Source organism: Tiliqua scincoides, chromosome 6 (genome assembly GCF_035046505.1).
Source record: "Tiliqua scincoides isolate rTilSci1 chromosome 6, rTilSci1.hap2, whole genome shotgun sequence".
NCBI lineage: Eukaryota > Metazoa > Chordata > Lepidosauria > Squamata > Scincidae > Tiliqua > Tiliqua scincoides.
In genome coordinates this window covers 49,140,254-49,157,435 of record NC_089826.1, presented here as the reverse complement: position 1 = coordinate 49,157,435, position 17,182 = coordinate 49,140,254, and the positions used below count along the sequence as shown (strand labels likewise).

The 17,182-nt window shown below is 41.5% G+C and overlaps 1 protein-coding gene across 1 annotated transcript in view; it reads left to right on the top strand.

Annotated features, from left to right (window-relative positions):
• The window catches only part of FSTL5 (follistatin like 5), a 426,493-nt gene that overhangs the window by 102,374 nt on the left and 306,937 nt on the right, over nt 1-17,182 (top strand). The gene's annotated exons all lie outside the window — the stretch shown is intronic.

The window sequence follows — 17,182 nt, the reverse complement described above, 5'->3', positions numbered from 1 at the left end:
GTGGTGCGCTCTTTGGGAAACACAGATGTGCAGTGTAGATGGATTGTTGCTTGTAAAAATGGATGACTTGGGTACAGTCATTCACATGGAAATGTACATCCATGTACCCTCATGGATAGCTAATTCGTAGATAACGAACAATTGATTCTATGGGATCAATGACGTTAGGTAAAAGGGGTACCCTGGAGGGGAAGGGATACCTTCCCTGCCATCAGAAGACTCTAGCAGAGACCTTCAGAAGATAGCAGTGTACAGCAGGAAGTGCTAAAATATATCTGAATGTTCCAGAGACCTTCCAGAGGCAACAGGGAACTTCAGAATAGTATCTGCAACCAGCACACACCCCTTTAAAATGACTGGTGGAAGCTTCTGCCGGCCATTTTAAAGGAGTCTGAACTGGTCACAGGTGCCATTCAGCAGGTCCCTGCAGCCTCTGGAAAGTATCTGCGTAGCAGATAACAAGAACAGAGACACAGTTTATGAGAGAAGGTAGCAACTCTGCTCCTCGCGGATGGACAAATTCACATATAAAGAGAACTGACTGAATATGTAGACATAGACATTCTGTACCTGGATACAGCCTAATGCATTAAAATGTTTTGTGTTCTGGGCAGATAGCGGAGTTATTACTCAGATAAAGCATTGCAGGGTAGATAAGGGACCCTTAAGCCTGAGATATTAAATCACTCAGAATTTGGCCAAGTTAATCCATGAAATTTTTTTTTACTATATCGGTAAAAGGTGAAAGATTTATACGATCTGAAGAGAAACCAGAGTAAATGTTTCAGTAAAATGAAAACCCACAGGTGACTAATCTGTAAAGTATTCAAATGGCCCAATTCTTTAATTATATTTTGTGGCTTCATTTTTTAGTTTTCTACATGTTTAAACCACTTTGTACAGCCTTGTATTCAAGATCTTCTTTGCAACTACAGAGGACTGACAATGGGGTTCAAATGTATCATTTGTAAATGTACGCTCTATACAGTCTGTGAAATCATAGCAGATCCTATAAAGCTGTGGGTTAACCTTGCAAATATTTTAAGTTCCTTGAAAAAAAGAAAAGAAAACAAAAACCAGGATCTTAAAACTTGAACATGACCTATGATCTCTGGATAAAATGCTCCTGAGAACCCATGCCCCCCTTGGGCTTTTCTGCTATTCAACCTTGGTGTAGAATAGCTACCTTTTCAAAACTCCAAGTTTGGAAAGTGATTTTTCAAAATATGCTCCCTGAAAATGTTAGAAATCATACTGAAATTCAGAAGGTGTCTTCCAAAATGCCAAGGCATAGAAGTGTACTTATAATGCCAAGTTTTGTTCTTAGACATCTTCTGGGAATACATTTTTTAAAAAATAAAAATACAAAATAGGCCAGTTGTGCAGAACATTTCGAAACCTGTACATGTTTTTTTCTCAGAGTTTGCATCTACAACACAGGGGCTTGTTTTGATCAATATAACAAGCAAAAATTATTCTTTTCAGTTGCCTCTGGGAATGCACTGGATGGGGCGGTCATACTGGTTCACAGATTAGGAAGGTTACTTTCTACCTGTGTTTATCTTTCTGAGCAAGTGCATGTGTCATAGAGATATTTCTCCTTCCTTGGGTCTTGAGAATATAATACTATTGATCGCACAGGCTGTCATGTCACCAAATTCTTTTTTATTTATCTGCTAATTTTCAAATACATGTTTTATTTATTTACTTATTTATTTAATTAAGAAATTAATACCCCGCCTTTCCCATGCCAAAGCAAATGCCCAAGCCGGCTTACAAAGCTTTATAATCAAGTTCAAAATATCACAACAAGTAAAAAACACCAAATAAGGCAGGGCTTTTCAAACTGGGGCGTCACAATGCCAAAGCCTGTGAGCCTTGGTCACTTTCCACTTAAGAGGTGGGGGCAGGAGTGAGGTAGCGATGTGATCCTTAGGATCGCGTCGCTAAAGGGGCTGCAGGGACTGGGATGCACTCACCAGTTCCTGCAGCAGCCTGTCAGGGGTGCAGGGAGCCCTGCGCGAGTATCTGCAGGGCTCCCTGCAGCTTAAAAAGTCCACGGAGGCAGTCAAGTCACCATCAGAGAAAGAGAGGGCAAAAATCCACTTAGCAACCAAATACCTGATGAAACAGGTATGTTTTCAGTCTTTACCAAAAAGCCATGAGAAAGGGTTTGAGTATTTCAAAAATATATGCTATACTGTGTTGAAATTAAACTAGGGGGGTGAAAGTGGAATGAATGACCTGTAACCCCATGTTATAATACATACTGAATCATCTGATTGTCATATCTGATCATCTAACTACCTGTGTTTGTTGTTTTATATTCTTTTCTTTTATCCTTATGACGACCCTGTGAGGTGGGTTAGACTGAGAGATAATGAATGGTCCAAAGTGACCCAGTGAGCTTCATGGCTGGATGGGCAGCTGAGCCCAGGTCTCCTAGATCCTACTTTGATACCAATGCCTCTGGGTAACTTTCTCATTTGACAATGCAATAGTTCTGATTTTTTTTCTTTTGAAGTCCTTCTGCACTACAAGACAGTAGTCTCTCTTCCCTTTTCTCTTTAGCATCATACTCGTGTGTTTTCACGGAGCAGAAATCAAAAATAAAGTGAGTATTTCTACCAAAAGTACAAAACAATCAGTGAAAGAGTTCTGTTTCACAAGCTTATGAGCTAATGTAGTCAATAACAATTGGATAAATGCTCCTTTTTTGCTGCAACTGTACAGGGGTCCTATATTATCCATGGGTTCAGTATCCATGCTGAATGCTTCCCCTCTCCAGCCTCCAAACTCAACCAGAGCTGTGCTGCAATTGGATCCACAGGCTTTTCTGCGGCCCCAGAAGTCATGTGTGACCACCCACAGTCTCTGTGGGCTTCAGAATGGCCGTTTCAGGGGGGAAAAGAAAACTGCCAGTTTTACAATAAAACCTCCCCAGGGCTCGTAATACCTTATAAGGCATAAAAACATCACTTCCGGTTTTATTGTAAAACTGGAGTAGCTTTTTTTTGGTCAAAACAGCCATTCACACAACATTCAGGCTGTTGCGTGCTGACTCTGTGGCCTCAGAAGGCCCTTTGAACCAAACTGGAGCTCAGCTCTGGTTGGGTTCGGGGGGAAGGGCATAACTGCAGGTTTGAATACCTTGGTTTTCCTTATCTGCAGGGGTTTCTGGAACAGAATCCCCACAGGTAACTCAGGCCTACTGTACATACCTCTTAGTTGGCACCAAGAGTAATTCCATTATCTTTATTTGAATATTTTCTGTCTTAAATCTTAAATGCCTAATCCTATACACATTTACCTGGGAAGTAAGCCCCCCCCCCCGGACAAAGTAGACCTTACTCCTGAGTAAATATGCATAGGATTATGCTGTAAATTATGTTCAAGAATTGGGGACTCTGAGGAAAGCTCCAGTGTACTTTTCCTCAACATGTATACCTCAACGCATCTTGAAGAATGTCAGCAATCTCTGGGATGTGTGTGTTTTGGAATATGCTTTCTCTTTTTTTCTCCTTTGGGTGCATGCCCCTGCAGTGTTTATTCAGACTCCACCTATTTTTCATTTCTTTTTAAAGATTCCAGCAGATTATCTGTCTGAAAGATTTTAGAGAGGCATCCCACTGTGTCCATAACTTTAGTCAAGTAGTACTTGTGAAGGAGAATGGCCACAACATTTACACGGGAAAAGTTTTCCTAAATATTTCCTGCTAAAGTGATGTGAAATCTAAACTTGAACACAAATTTTGTGTAATCTACCTCCATGGCATAGATAGAGTGAAAATTAGAAAGATACAAATAAGAAGCGTTTTCCTAATTAACTTGTGTTGAAATTCTTTGCTGGACCAGGTTGATTTATTTTTTGTTTGTTTCTGGTGGATTGAGGGTAGGGCATTTAATGCTTCCACCCGTGGTGCTGAGATACTGCTACATGACAGTTTTATTTGGAATGTTATTGCCATCTCTGAGTATCCTTGGTTTACTTTGGCACTTCTCAAAAATCAATTTTCCTTCAGAATTCCACTGACTTAAGAGCGTAAAACAGTTTAAATGCTCTGTGTCTTCTTACTACTTGTATGACTCCATCAAAATCTTTCTTGGATTCTGTTTCTATCTCTACTTATTTCTAGCAAGATGCACTGAGGTTTAAAGCGTGATAGTGATGGATTTGATCTAAGTTTGAGTGATTAATGGAAATAATTGTGCACATTAACTTAGCAGGCAACTAAAACTTTTAGAGAACAGCCTTGTTGATAGCAATGCATGCATAAATGCCATTGACAGCAATGAGCAATACACATTCATATCTGTATAGTGTTAGTACTTAAGATTTAATAAAATGCAGCCCTTTGCATGTATTATTTTGTTGCAGTGCTACGCTGCTTTGGGAAGCACCCAAGGCTTAGGCCTTGTTGCTTGACGGAGTGCAGAAAGCAGAAGCACTGAAGGGACTTTGGGAGAAGGAACTGAAGTAGCAAGGAGTCAGAGCAAATGAATCAGACGACAGTCATGGATTCAAAGTGTAGATGCTGGGGAAGAAGCCGGAAGCAGAACGGAGTGAGATCGAGAGAGAGTCCGCTCTCCGGCCAGCCTCCTCAAGCCTTTATTGACTCTCAAAACACATGAAGCAATACTGATAAGCTACTAGTTACAACTAGCTGGGGCTCTAGCTAACCACAAAACACATTCCTAGATAATGACTGTTTAACATCCTGTTATTCACGGCACTGGGCTCAGACTCAGCATATTACCAAGGCCAGTGGAGTGTGCTCCGGCCAAGCAGGCGTACCTGCAATTGCCACATACTAAAGCTAAGCCCAGTGCCTGTACATAATTACAACAATTTTGTTGTTGTACTTACAATCCTGCAAGGTGTCGGTATTATATTGCAGCTAGAGAGTTGTTTGCTTAAGCCACCTATGGCCCAATCCCATTGGGGTCTTGTGCTGCTGGAACAAATGTTTTGGTAGCACAAGCTCCTTTATGGCTGTTGCAAACAGTGACACATTCAGCATGGCATGGCTGCTGCCACAAGCCAATGACCGCTGGTGCTAGTAAGTCAACGCAAAGGGCAGGAGGGAGCCAGGGTGTGGATGGAACGGGGCACAGACTGAGGCGGGGAGAAGGGCAGATTGAAGCTGGGAAGAAGTGATATCAGTGGCAGTGGCACCACAGATATCCTATTCCCCTTCCTGGTATTGATCCACCTTCCTGGGTCCACTCAGACTTGTGTCAGCAAAATCATTGGTGCAGGTTTGAGTAGACCTAGTGAGGCAGCGAGGCATAAATTTTCCCTAACCTGGAGGGCACCTCCAAACTGGCCCCATCACAGCACATGCTGTCATAGTGTGACTGCATTGGCGGAGGGATTTAAGTAGAATTGGGCTAGTATTCTTTCAGGTCAAAGTCTTAGTCTATACAGCCTTCATCCCTTCAAGCTTTACAAGTATGAAATAAAATCACAGTGCGCTTTTCTGAGAAAATCGTGTTGGAGGGATTTTATGTGGCTGATACTTCAGAAATTTCTTCAACATTTGTGAAAAGTTAATCACTTCCTGACCTTTAGATTACATTACCACTTTGACTGGAGATGAGCAAATGTTCCCTATTCCATTCTAGTTTTACTATGTTTAGGGGAATGGGTTCTGTCCATATTGCCAGTGCACACAAGAGGTTTTACACAGCAATATCCCAGATTAAAAAATAAATTATAATCAGTAATAACTTTATTAATAGCAGCCAAAAGGATACTAAACCTTATGTAAGTTTTTCAGTTCTCCAGAAGTCTACATCAAGCTGGATATTAAGAGGAGAGAGAGAGAGAGAGTTGAGAATATGTAAAAATACCCTTAAATCTGAAGATTATAACAGTTTTAAGATGAAATGCAGGAGTAGTTAAGCAGATTCAAGTTAATCAGCACATGGCATACCCAACGTATCCTGACAACTGAGACTGCCCACCAACATGCTTCTTGCCCAAGTGCATCAGAAGTTATCATCATTCCTCTGATTCCCTAGATCTGAAAGTGGTAGAGTAACTATGCAGGGGAAGAGATTGGTGTGCTAGAGCATCAAGACTTTGTAGTCCACCACTCTTCTCTCCTCCACAGGTCCTTCTCTTCTCTGTCCCCCAGTTCCTTTTTGAATTCAGGGAGCAAAGAAGGAAGGAGGTGGGCAGAATAGATGGTAGTGTTTATTTCTGTCAGTCTACTTTCTGAGGTAGCTGCCGCAGTTGGCCTTATGGATGAACCATCCCTGGATAGATAGAGCTTGTGTGAAGAAGATACAACAATGCCTGCCACCATACTGTAATCGCCAGCTCTCTCCCTTCTTTTATTTTGCTTTTTCTTGCTTATCATTCAGCCCGATGAGTAGAGAACTTGAAAGCCTACTTAAGATTTTCTGTCTTTTTTGACTGGTCCTAATTAAATGTATTACTGATTGTAGCTTTTGGATTTTTATGGAACTGAAAACTGTGGTAGACCATCAGGTAGTCTGTCCAACATCCAGAAATGAAAAAGGGAAGAAAGGTGGGTGGCCAACATTTTAGCGTGACTCTGCAGTCGATATAAGTAATTCAGAACCTCACCATTCAAGGGGACATTCAGACGGGACAAATTTCATAGGTGTTCCTATTTTCGATACTGGTGTGACAGGCACTCGGCAGAACGGAAAGATGACACAAAGTGTTCTATTGTGTAGCTTCTGAAAAGCAGCCTGCCACTGGACTGATTCTTCCCACAGTGTGGGCCAAAGCATCTGAGACTAATAGATAAAGTCTTCCCCATAAGCCAAAGCCATGTGTGTGGGTCACTTGTGTTAAGAGACATCTCCAAGTGACTAGGCAGCTACATTTTTGTAGATCAAAGCAAGGTTATGATTCTGTCTCCATATTATACAAATGTGTAACCTGAGTACTGCAGTTAGTGGACTAGCTACATTGGTGTATTTATTGTTCCAGTTTTCCTTAATCTGTCCTTTTGCTCTGCATTGGTTTGTATCTCAGTTCTGCATCAGTCCCCAACTCCACTATATCTTCCTCCTGAAAACAGCATATGTTTTGCTATAGCATTCTGCAGTTAACATATTTTCTGGGGGGTTTGGGGGTAGAGGGGGAGATTCCTAGCACTTCAGCATAATAGGAATGACAGTGTTTAAGTGCCCCTGCAAGATCTGGCTTCTGCTTGTCAAATCTAAAGAACAGCCTAGACTATGTTTTCCCTATTAAAGAATTTTCAGAATGTTTCATGTTGGGAAAACGCAACAATTAGGAGCCAACATTTCCTACATAATTGGTAGAGCTCCTGCTTTTTTATTCAAACCAGGAAGGAATCTGCAACTGTGCAACTAGTTGAAGTAAGTCCATCCACTAATACAGTTTTAGCTATAGTGTTTGACCTCATTACATAATGGCTTTACAAAACCTGAGAAAATCCAAGGGATAGAAGGAAAGCAATTTATTTAGAAACTGTATGGATGTTGAAACGGCAGAAAGGAGAAGTGGAACAAACTGTGACAGCTTTAGGGAATGATAAATAACCACTGGCAACGAACTGAAGCTTTGCTTCCTTTTTCCAATTGTTCATACGTTTGCTAAATAGCATTCGTTGAATTAAAGACAAAATACCAGCAGGCTGATTTTTCCAAAATAAAATGCCTTGGCACAGAAATGCTCTTCTTTATTTAGTCACTTAAATTTTTTCCATCAAGCTCCTCCATTTTAAAGTGAGAGACATTGTAGCAAATTGATAAAACTCAAGTTAGGAGGGTTACCGTAAATATAAAAAGCACAATTAACAACCAGTCAGGTGTAATTAAAATCAGTGGGATTGCCAAAAGCTCTTGATGGTGTGCAGGGCAGTGCCCTCAGACAGAGCAAGCCCAAGACCACCTGGCACCTGCCATATCTTTACATGGTGATCCACTAGTCACTACCCAATGGTGGTCCTGGAGGAGGGGCAGAGGGGCAAAATCCCTGAGTACTTTTGCCCTGAGTACTACATAGCATTGTGGACTGCTTAGAATGCCTTCTGACACTTCCTGTGCAATCTTAAGCAATACTTCCGGTTTCCCTGAAGTACTGTTTAAGACCACACAGGAAGCCTCAGAAGGCTTTCTAAGTTGTCTCTAATGCTGCGCAAGTGTCCATTGTGCTGGGTAGGTGTCCAGGCCAAGAGAGCAGTATAATGCGGGGGGGGGTGCATCACACTGCCCCTTCTGCATCATGGGGCGCAACGAGGGGCTGGTCCGTAACTGTCACTACCTCCACTGACAGATCTTCTGAACTCCAGATTTGTAAAAGAAGCGTGGAGGAAAGTGGAAACACTGCCACTCTAGCCTGTTAATCTCCTCTCTGTTCTCTCCTTCTCCTTCTCCTTCTCCTTCTCTGTTTTTCTCTTCCTTTTCAAATACAGCAAATAGGAGGAGGACTGATGGTGGCAGATGGACAGATGGGAGAATCTGCCACCAATCTGCTGTGTGAGTGGGCCCTTAGTCAGCTTCACAGGCCCCATTTGTGTGCATGATTTTATACCCCAGGAGTTAAAGGAAGTACCGTGGTAGTGCTGAATTTCACTGGTCTTGTTTTAAACAAACATACTTGACAAAAAAAAGATTTCCACCAATAGTATACTTCCTGTGGGAACTAGAGTTACTAGGTCATGTTCACCTGTATGCTCTCAAATGGCAGCATTTTACTGCAGAAATACCTTCACCAATAACCTGCTAGTCTTATATGCTCAGTTCTGTGCAGAGTAAAGCAAATTGACAATGACCGGAGAGGATTTAAGTGCTGTTGGAATGAATGCTGGAGTAAACTACTGTGGTTTGAGAGCGTAGATGTGAATGCCTCTTTAGTTGTTGGACACTGGCACAACACCATTGGTATTTGGGTCATTATGTAGTATTATTTCCTTGCAACAGTACTATAACATTCTGCATAGGGGCTCTATTAGGGATTGGCCAGGAAAGGTGCTTGACAAGGCCCAACCGAGGGCCAACTGGGCCAACGTTTGAAGCTTCAATACCAGTGGCAGCAGTAGTGTGCCATTTGGAGTGGGTGGGCAATGACTCTGGGGGGGGGCAAATGCAGTGTTTTGCCCCAAGGCCCCAGTAAGCAATATTGACATTGCCACTATGCATGACAGTAGTTACTGTTCTTATAGTCCTCGGTTGTTTATTCACATTTTGTCCTGCTATAATGCAGTGTTAAGTGGTCTCATCAGCCAGATGTCAATTTCTACATCTGAAATACATGTTGAAATAGATGCCTATCAAGGTGGTGGTGGTGGTGGATAGGTTTTGAATTTTCACTTCTAGTGTGAATGTACCTGAGGTGAACTCTGTGCATGTGTACTCTTCATAACAGAAGTGGTAGATAGGAGTCACTACTTCATCGAATAGCACAGTGTTTCTCAAACTGTGGGTCTGGACCCACTAGGTGGATTGCAAGCCAATTTCAGGTGGGTCCCTATTCATTTCAGTATTTTATTTTTAATATACAGGTGCAACCTATTGATCCACAGATTTTTTATCTGTGGATTTATCTCAGTTGGGGGGGGGGGATTCAAAGTCGAACACACCTTTGCCTCCTTTGCCCTGCACTGGTGTCTTGCTCCATTTCAAGGCAACCCAAAACACTGCAAAAAGGCTCCGACTAGCACAGGCAGGGAAATAGCCCTGGAGCCATGGAAGAGGTTCCCCTTGCGAAGGAACAGTCACATTCCTGGAGCCCCTGAGCCAGCAAAGAGGCTTAAGAGGGGGAGGGGGCCCCAAAAACCTCTGCAGCCCGAACACGTGCAGCAAGGTGGAGCGCTCTCTCTCTCGCGCGCGCTCTCTCTCTCTTTCTCTCTCTCTGTCACACACACACACACACACACACACACACACACACACACACACACACACACACACACGGGCAGTAGTAACAGAGGGGATTGCTTTAAAAAAACGCATGGAATGTTTGCCAAATTCCCCCCCCCCCTTCAGACTGAGATGGTGCAGGCTCTCCTGCTCCAGACTACACAAACACAAACAGCCCAGCAAGCAAGTCTTCCCAGCAAGCCAAAGCATGAGATTTAGGCTACAGTCTGATCCACACTTTCCTAGGAGTAAGCCCCATTGACTAGAATGGAACTTACTTCTGAGTAGGCTGGCATGGGACTGGGCTCTGAGGCTACAATCTTCTCCACACTTTCCTGGGAGTAAGCCCCATTGACTAGAATGGAACTTACTTCTGAGTAGGCAGGCATGGGACTGGGCTCTCAGGCTACAATCTTCTCCACACTTTCCTGGGAGTAAGCCCCATTGACTAGAATGGAACTTACTTCTGAGTAGGCAAGCATAGGACTGGGCTCTGAGGCTACAATCTTTTCCACACTTTCCTGGGAGTAAGCCCCATTGACTAGAATGGGATTTACTTTTGAATTGGCAGGCATAGGACTGGGCTCTCAGGCTACAATCCTCTCCACACTTTCTTGGGAGTAAGCCCCATTGACTAGAATGTCAATGAAAAAAAAGAAAAAAAAGTCTGTGTAATGCAGTCCAAATCTTTGGCAGTTGAGGGTGAAACATGGTCTATGGGAGGCAGAGCCAACTTTGGCCTGATTCTACCTATATTTTTCCTCTGAAGTGCTACCACACCATAACAGTGAAAGCCAGTGATCCTTTGCTTATCAGAAATACTATGTATGATTTTCCCAGCTAAGGTATTTCAATGGATTATGCCCTTTTAATTTTCAATCCTCTTAAAATGTTCAACGACATGCCCATTTTCTATAGCTTGGTTTTTTCAAACCAAATCCCTCTTGAGACAATTCAATTACTTAATAGTTTGGAGACTTATGGAAAGCAGCATGAAACCTACATTATAGGCTATGTTGGCTCTGCAAAATTGTTCTTTTGTAAGAAGCTTTTCATGTCAGTAACCTCTAAACAGGTACGTATTTGTCTCTCAAGATAATTCAAACTGCTGTTCAGATACCAAAGATTTGGGGGGGGGGGTATGTGTGTATTTGTTTAAGAATCATTCCTTTAAGCACATTCAGCTGTGCTTTGTCAGGGTAACTATGACATTACCATTATACGAGTATACAGTACAATCCTATGCACACGGTAGCAAGTCCCACTCAACAAAATGAGGCTTGCTTTTGAGTAAGTATGGATAGGCTCAGGCTGTAAGCATGGGAAAAGTGTAGAGGTAAAAGAATTTGGGTTGCATCCTGACTAGTTCTTCTACCGATGAGACCTGCCTTCATGAACAGAAAGAGCGTTCTGTTCTTGCAAACCATCCTTCTGCAGGCAGAAAGCATCCTTGCACAAGTGAAGTGTTTCTTCCATTCACACAGGACTTGCCTAAAGCTGAAAAACCTAGTCAGGATGTTACCCTGGTTCAGAAATGTTTGCTTGAAAATCTTCGCAAACTGTACTCATAAAACTTTAGTAACTGCAGATTGCTTCAGCTGGGAATGGCACTCTATCGCCTGAATCGAGGGCTACAGGCAAGGGGTGAGCTGAGAAATGGTCCGTGAAAGCACTTCACCCACTTGCAGTGGGGGAGCCAACCCCCCCCAGTACTCTTGCTTCAAGCATCCGAAGGAAATTACGATAGACTCTCCAACCAAAAATCCCTATTTTGAAAGACCTGAAGGATTGTTCAATGTTATGTGTTTGTGGAAGGGCACCTGAGACTGATCTTGGGTTCCCACCCAAAAAGTTAGAAAAACTGGAAAAAGCTTTCACACACAACCATACAGCACTCACTCAAAGAAGTGACAGAGACTATCACTAATTGTGCATTCATTTTGATTTTGCACGAGACAATGACAGTGGCAGTGAATAACAGTGAAAGGATAGTGGGAATTTGGTGAGGGTGTGCTGCAGAAAAAGTTCACTATTGCTTATTCAACAAATCTTAAGAATGTTGAGGTCACAGCAGCAAAGGGCCAACCAAGCAATTCTCCCTGGGCAATGAGGGGTCTCAACAACAGAAAGAGGGCTTTAAAAAAACCCTTTAGTATGCAGTAGCCTTGAAGAGAGTAGGACAAAAAAGCCAAACTTGTGTTTCTTGGGAGAAAGGAAGGGATGACTGGAGAGAAGCAGCCCACAAAGTTAGCTGAACATCCTGCACTTGCTCAGCAGCTTTGATAGCACTTGGGGAGATAGAGGGAGAAAGCTGGAAAAAGAGGGTTGTGAATGTTCTTGTCCTGGGTACCAGCTGGCACAGTTGTGCTGGGTTAGAGACAAGAGTGGGAGTAAGAATGCAACAACTGCAGGTTAATGATCCAGAAAAACAGCAGGGCAGGAAGAATGCTTGAAGAAGATGGCCAATGGAATGAAGAACGTCCCAGAAATGAGCATGCGGCTCTAAAACTAAGGATTTTTATAGATTTTTACCCCATAGAATCCTATGGGATTCTTAGGTGAATGGACTCAATCGGGATCCTCTATATAGAGGATCCCGATTGAGTCCATCCACCTAAGGCCCAGAGGTGTTTAAAGGCAACCTCCGGTTTAGCAGGCAAACCCTGCTTATAAAAGCTTTTATAAGCAGGGTTTGGCTGCTAAACCGGAGGTTGCCTTTAAACACCTCTGGGCCTCAGGAAGCCTCCCAGATCTAATTGAAACTAGGTTCCATTCGTGTCTGGGAAGTCTTCAGTGGGTCCATCCGTGGGTTCCAAATCTGAAGATGTGGAGAGCCTACTATATATGTGGGGAGATGGTGTAAATACGATACAGAAACATTTGAAACGATTAGTAGTCAATGATAACAAACCTGTGTGACTCCCAACTCTTTATGTTTGCATCTCCTCAAAAATTTTGTTCTTAATAACATTAAAAATAATGTTTTTTACAAACTTAATGTTTTTTCTTTCACAATTTTTGCCAGTACGTGGCTGCAACTCAGTCACATTCTCTTATTAATAAACTGGTTCGCTCAAGGTATAACATTTACCTTGTTATTTATGTGTGTGTTGTCTATTTTATTGATATCAAACTTTTAAAGATTGCTCAGTAAATCTTCAGGCAAAATTAGTGCTTTTGTGACAAGTGATCTGTGAAGTCAAGGTTCCTGTTCTCACTTTGTGAAGAACTGTTTATGCACATGGTTACTACTTTTAAAATGTATTGTTGTGCAATCCATAAAGATGAATGACACTGAACTTTCTGTTTGTCTATTATCAATTCATCACATTTAAAATATTCAAAGTTCAATTAAAAAGAATGTTCTGCCACTTTTCTTAAGTACTTCTCTTATACATATGAACAGTGTATAAATATGACAAGATTGAGAACCCTGACCTTTCATATAGAGCTGTTCTCTCTTCCACATCCGGGAAGGAGATCTCGTGTTATATATATCTAAAACCCAGTGTCTGGGATCTTCCTTCTCACAAGGGTCTTACTGGAATGTAAAAGAGTGAATGTGCTGCTGGCTTTGTTGCTTTTCAGTGGATAGCACATCTGGCGAAAATGGGGAACGCTGGGGAGCCACACTTCTAGAACAGGAATTTGTGCCCTCTTGCTAATATCAAGAAGCATGAGCTTGTCCTGATTCCAGGGGAATGCCAGTGCAGAGTGGCCAACAGTAATAGTAATTATGTGTGCTTTCCAGGATCTTGGCTAGATCCCAAATTGCTGAACATAACCAGTCCAACATACTTCATGGGCTGTTTTGAATCATCATCATCATCATCATCATCATCATCATCATCTTCTTCTTCTTCTTCTTCTTCTTCTTCTTCATAACAACAACCACAACAACCACAACCACTTTTCAATCACAACAAAATAAATTGCAGCATGTCTGAAAACCTAAAACCTAAGTGTTGGAAAAAGACATAAGGGAGACACCAGCAACAGCCTCTAAAGATGCTATGCTGGTGAAGACTATTGCTCTCCCCTGCTAAATACTGTATAAAAGCACCATCATATTAAAAGGTACCTCTTTACTCAGTGGGACATCCAAGATGTGCAGCTTCCACAATCATTTGCTTGAGACGTGCCTGATTAATTTCTGCCTGATACATCTCTACAATGCACCTCTGTTTTCTTTCCCCAAATGCCCAGATTTTATGATCAATAACATGCTCAGGGCTTATAATGGTGGAAAACAGTTCCAAAATCTCATCTTAATGATACAGATACCACTGTGTTTGTAGGTTTCAGGTTTCCAATTATTTCATTTTCTAGGTTAACCTTTTCCCTTCAGATACCAATTATAATAAGAAAATGTAGACAAAGAGATGTCCTGCAATGCACAGTGCAGTACATTGTTATGTCTCTCTGTTGCAGTAATTCTGAATCGCTGCCAGCCTATGATCCTTACTTTCAGATTCATAAATCAAACATAGTAATGATTTGTAGACCTTGGCCTTGAACTTCAGCATTTGCACCCCATGGAGGGAATTTCATCATTTGTAGATACAGGTAACTCTCAACTGAAATGTACTCACCTTACATTGGATTCTTGTTCCTAATTGCTGCTGTTAAACTACCTTTTTCATAAAGTGCTCACAGTTGTTGTATTGACCGTGGACTTGCACTTGGATGGTAATAACGGATATGAAACTGTGGGAGAAAACCATTTTATTTTTTTGTGGATTTGGGTGTTTTCCAAAAGTTCGACGTGCAGAAAATGGTGTTATGTGTTTTTATTCAAAATTTACATTATAATTATGAATGATATTGCTTTAAAAGCATGCTAGGTAGGTGACATAGGTAGTTTGTCAGCAGACACAGCCACTGTCATTACCCATGCACCCTCCATTAAATAATAAATAAAAACCAAATAATTTTTTTTTTTTTTTTGCAGATTTTGGTGTGTGGGGATGTGTGTGGGCACAATCCTAACCAGGACTACTCAGAAGTAAGTCCTATTTTGTTTAATGGGACTTACTCTCATGAAAGTGTGGTTAGGATTGCAGCCTGTGTTTAATAAAAATGAGAAGTGCAGAAAGTGGTATGTGTTTTTGTTTTGTTATCACTGTTTTCTCCTACCTCTACTGATATGTTCTGTGGTGTAACTAAGGGGGTGCAGGGGGCGACAATTACACCGGGCAACAAGCTTTAGCGGGGCAACAAGCTGAGCTTGACACTAGTGGCCAAAATTGTGAAAACCTTGGTATGTACGAATAATAACATCATGTAATATATCATTCGAAAGGTAATTTAATACTGAATGCAGTGAAACAAACCCAAATGGAATGTCTGTATTCTATCAAAAAATGTGGCCAATTAACCAGCAAATTTGTAATTTATTTACTTAATAAATTAGATTTCGTCCTGGGGGGCTACAAAATCTTCTTTGTCCCCAGGGGAGCAGATGTCTTAGCTATGCCACTGAAAATGTGTAGAAATAATTGTTGGCATGTTAAATTGTGCCAGATAAAGCATCCCTGCTTTCTACGTTTAAATGGCACTTAAAAATACATGAAGGCATAAAATAAAATCTCCTGTTATTAATGCACTAGCCTGGGTGGGTGGGGGGAGACCTGCTGAAGAATAATTGATTGCTGTGGTTAGTTCTTGACAGCTGCGGATCTGTTGACAGTGACCTATTTCACTGTTCTTTGTGCCGTCTCCACCTGCTGGCACGCCACCTACTTTTATTTATCCCTTTGGAAATCTGCTTAAAATTGATGTGATGTTCCTGTTTTGCTCCTTTCTTGTCCTCTTGTGTAAGGGAGCATCTGGTCAAGCAGTTAGAGAAAATGCAAAGCAGAAAATAGACATTAGAGCTAACCACAGGGCCACTGCCATTCATTTGCATAGCGAACACTGGAACTGGGGAGGGAAAATATTACAGAGAAAACCATGTTTAAAACAGACTTGTGTCTCAACAAATAACTTCAAACATTTATTGCTATAAAGGTCCATACCTTAGTTGGCATATGGTTGGCAGAAAGAATAAAGATAGGAAAATACTGTATACGTTTTTCACCCACATCTAAGTTTGCGGAAGCACTGTAACTCATCAGATGGTAGCTCTCAGCTGTCTGCTTGAGCAACTTCTACCATGTCAGATTTAAGCTTTTGATCAATAGATCATAGCAATTGTTATAGGTGATAACCTTGAGGCAGCAGCTCAAAATATTCCCTAACACTGCTTAAAAGTGGAATGTTGGAGTAATGTAATTTTTTAAGGACAGATACTTGTTTAGAAGTGTTGTAAATATTCTCTTTTATTGAGAAACTTGTAGTATGAAGACTATTCCAGAGAAGGCCTGTGAATGGGATTACAGCCCAATCCTATCCACTATGTTATGGGGTAGGATTGGGACCTCGTGATTCAGTAAGACCTGTCTCCATCAACTTTTACCACGGGAGAAGCAGTTGTCCACAGGGATGCAGCCATAGCAATGTGGGGGAGGGGGGAGAAAATGTAGAGCTGTACTGGTAGCCAAGACCTTCACTGTAGTGGTTTAAGGGCTCTATGAGTATATTGTTTAGATCAGGGGATGAGTACAAAATCTTACGTTCTTCATTGTTCTATTTGCTTATAGTTCTGCCTTAACACAAGAAACCAATCTGGACTCTTATTTACAATTAGCAGTAAAGGCACATTTGAAGAGGATGTGATCAAAATATTTCATCTGTTGACTTGTATCAAAACAAATATAGCTCTAATTTAAATACAAATAGCAACAGACTGCCCTTATGGTGGATCATTAAGCCGTTTCTACCCAACGTTGCATATATGCAACAGGGACCAAATATGTACACCTGGGGGCCAGGCAAAATGTCTTAAACTGGATCCAAAGGTTTCCATCCTCTGATGGAAGAGATTTTCATTCAACCAAAGGAATGTCCTTTCTTCAGGGGACAACTGCTTCCATTGGAGGAAAGAAACCTTTGGATCCAATCCTATGTCCCTAACTGTTGTTACAAAATATTGTTTTTCACATGGCCTGTAACGGTGAAACATTCTCCCCTTGTATCACTTCAACAATGCAAACCTGCAAAGAACCTAATCAATAAATGCTGTTGTACAGTAAATTACAATAAATGACACTGTTTATTATTATTGTAGTGAATTGGTTGCATCCCAAACCAGAGAGAGAATTGAAGAATAGGGACATGTAAAAGGATGTCATCTGAACAGAAACACTTATCTGAGCATCCTGTGCTCTATATGGTTAGGCATGCGGCATGCCATGAGTCCCTTCCTGCCATGCTA